Source organism: Otolemur garnettii, unplaced genomic scaffold (genome assembly GCF_000181295.1).
Source record: "Otolemur garnettii isolate 467f Iridium unplaced genomic scaffold, OtoGar3 scaffold00011, whole genome shotgun sequence".
NCBI classification, from domain to species: Eukaryota; Metazoa; Chordata; class Mammalia; order Primates; family Galagidae; genus Otolemur; species Otolemur garnettii.
This window is the reverse complement of record NW_003852406.1, coordinates 24,622,307-24,625,035: the sequence shown is the minus strand read 5'-3', so window position 1 is coordinate 24,625,035 and position 2,729 is coordinate 24,622,307. Positions and strand designations below refer to the sequence as shown.

At 46.0% G+C, this 2,729-nt stretch overlaps 1 non-coding gene across 1 annotated transcript; it reads left to right on the top strand.

The window, feature by feature from the left end:
* The first annotated feature begins 432 nt into the window (after positions 1-432).
* Positions 433-539, top strand: LOC111723473. The gene has a single exon (XR_002772000.1). It is a non-coding gene; the product is annotated as a U6 spliceosomal RNA (small nuclear RNA).
* Positions 540-2,729: the final 2,190 nt, after the last annotated feature.

Sequence of the window (2,729 nt, the reverse complement as noted above, 5' to 3'; positions counted from 1 at the left end):
ATCTCTCCCCTTCCACCCTCCTCCCTCTCCCGGCACTTCATTGTCATCTTCAGCCATCTCAACTATGTCTTAGAGAGAAGACTCATTTGGTAGTTAGCCAAGATGAGGGAGCAAAGACCTTCCAACTGCCTTGTCTGGAAGAAGATTGTTAAAGGGGGTCTGTAAATCAGACCAAGTAGCTAGATATCTACATGGTGATTTTTTGGGTGCCAGGTGGACTGTATAATATCCTTCCCTACTAATCCATCAAATATTTTCCCTGGGTAAGGTATAATCTTTCCAGGGTGCCCCCTCTTAAAAAGCAATAGTTCTGGGGCGGCACCTGTAGCTCAAGCAGTAGGGCGCCGGCCTCATATACCAGAGGTGGTGGGTTCAAACCTGGCCCCAGCCCAAAACTGCAAAATAAATAAATAAATAAAAAGCAATAGTTCTGTGCTTGCTTTGGCAGCACATATACTAAAATTGGAATGATACAGAGAAGATTAGCATGGCCCCCGCACAAGGATGACATGCAAATTCATGAAGTGTTCCATATTTTTAAAAAAATAAATAAAATAAATAAAAAGCAATAGTTCTGCAAAGAATGAAAACGTATCAAACGCTTTCCTCCTTTTGGGAAGAGACAACGGTCCTACGACAGCAGTATTCATGTGAGGCTGGGGACTACCTTGTAAAAAGAAGGGGAAATGGCACAGAATAGGAAAAAATAGGAGTCCAGGGACAAACTTTTCCAACCTCATTGTTGTGTACCTGAGATGAAACAGAGGATGGATGTGCTCAGATCTAGGTGGGTTTTGTTTTCTGGCCATTTGGTGAAAGAGACGCAGAGCTGGATGCTGAGGAATAACAATGAGGATGACGAGAGCAGAGATGAGGAAAAGGGCCCTGGAGAATTGAAGGCAGTCTGCCAAGGGAAGGGGAAAAGAAACGGCTTGGCTGGAGCAGAGGTGACCTGCCCTTACAATAGGCCAGATAGAACCTAAGGAAAGCAGTGAGGGCACAGGAGGATGGAATCAGAGCTTGTCTAATGGAGTTAGAGTGAGTGGCTTCACAGTCACCAGTAAGGACCCTGTTTCTCTCTTTGTTGACATGTGGAATTCCTTTAAAAGGAAACATAATTTATTCCATAATGAAAGAAAAGTTGAAATTATAACTGTAAAACCTTGAGGGAGTAACTGAAGGTAGAGTATGAAGTAATGTTCATGTTAAGGTGTAAATAACTAATATTGTTTTTTGGAGGGAAATTATGAGCATAAAGGTAAGAAAAAGCATAGGGTCATCAGGCATTAGCTTTCAGTAATTAAGAGGCTGTAGGTTTTAAGTCATTGGAGCAGTCTAGCAAAGATAAAGTCGGCCACGTTTACCTTGTTTGGGGTTGGAGCTACCCTTCCATGCTTGTGAATGGGCAGGGTTGAGGGGAGGAGAGAGGGAGATTGGGGAGGGAGCAGAGCTGAGCAGATCTTCCCAAGGAGAGACTCTAAGATTTGGCAAGCACTCACAGGGCGCCTTTGGTGTGTGGTGGCTCCAGCAAAGATGATGGTGGCACATAGTCCAGAGACCCACCCAAACTTCTTCTTGTCCTCTAACCCCCAAAGACACACCCAGTGCAAAGGGGACAGGCAGAGCAGCAGGAGAAAGATGAAGCTCAGGAGGATGGCACAGAAGACGCGAATGCAGCCTTGGGTCTTCTCCAGGAGCTGCAGCTGGTAGGGCGGCACACTATAGAAGCGGTGCAAGTGGTAGGGGAAGACTGGCTATGCGAGGGGAGGAGGGAGAGAGCATGAAGGGAGTCTCGTCTCAGGCATCTCCATCTCCACTCCCAGAAAGACAGGGCCTGAATCCTATGCTGGAGGGAACCTCGACTCCCTTCACACTTCAGGGTCCTTTTCTCCTCTGACCCCACCGCTTCCCATGGGTTTCCATTTTTCAATATTAACTATTTTTTCGAGATTCTTTTTTCACTCATTCTCATCTTATTTATTTATTTATTTTTATGAGACAGAGCCTCAAGCTGTCCCCCTGAGTAGTGTGCTGTGGCATCACAGCTCACAGCAACCTCCAACTCCTGGGCTCAAGCGAGTCTCCTGCCTCTGTCTTCCAAGTAGCTGGGACCACAGGCGCCCGCCACAACGCCCGGCTATTTTTTTGATTGCAGCCATCATTGTTGTTTGGTGGGCCTGGGATGGATTCGAACTTGCCACCTTAGGTGTATGTGGCTGGCACTTTAGCCAATCTAATTTATTTTTTTAAACTACTCTTCTTCGGTTTATTCTCCACAAAGTTAGTTTTTGCCTACTTGACAGTTTCCCTGTAAAAGGACCCTGCAACTACCCAGCCCGCAAAAAGCTTCCTTACCATAAATGTTGGGATATTCATGATGCTAGTTTTATAAGAACTGTTGAAGGCTATGGCATTTCCTGCCATCCTTTTCATCGCAGCTGGCTCACTGCTCTTCTCAACTGTCATAGAACCTACTCTGTTCTGCCCTAACACCCTTTCCTGCTCCTCCCCCATCCCAGCAAACAGAACCAACAGGAGTCAGAACATATAACACGGGCAGTGTCTCTGTTTCATTTGCTCATCTGGTCAAATCTCTTTCTGCCTCCCAGATATCTGCTGAGCTCCAGAGACCCATTGCAAATTGCCTGCTGAACCTGGATTTCTCACTGACACATCATACCCAAGATGTCATTGAGAAATGTAGTCCCACTGTTGGGAATAAACCCAAA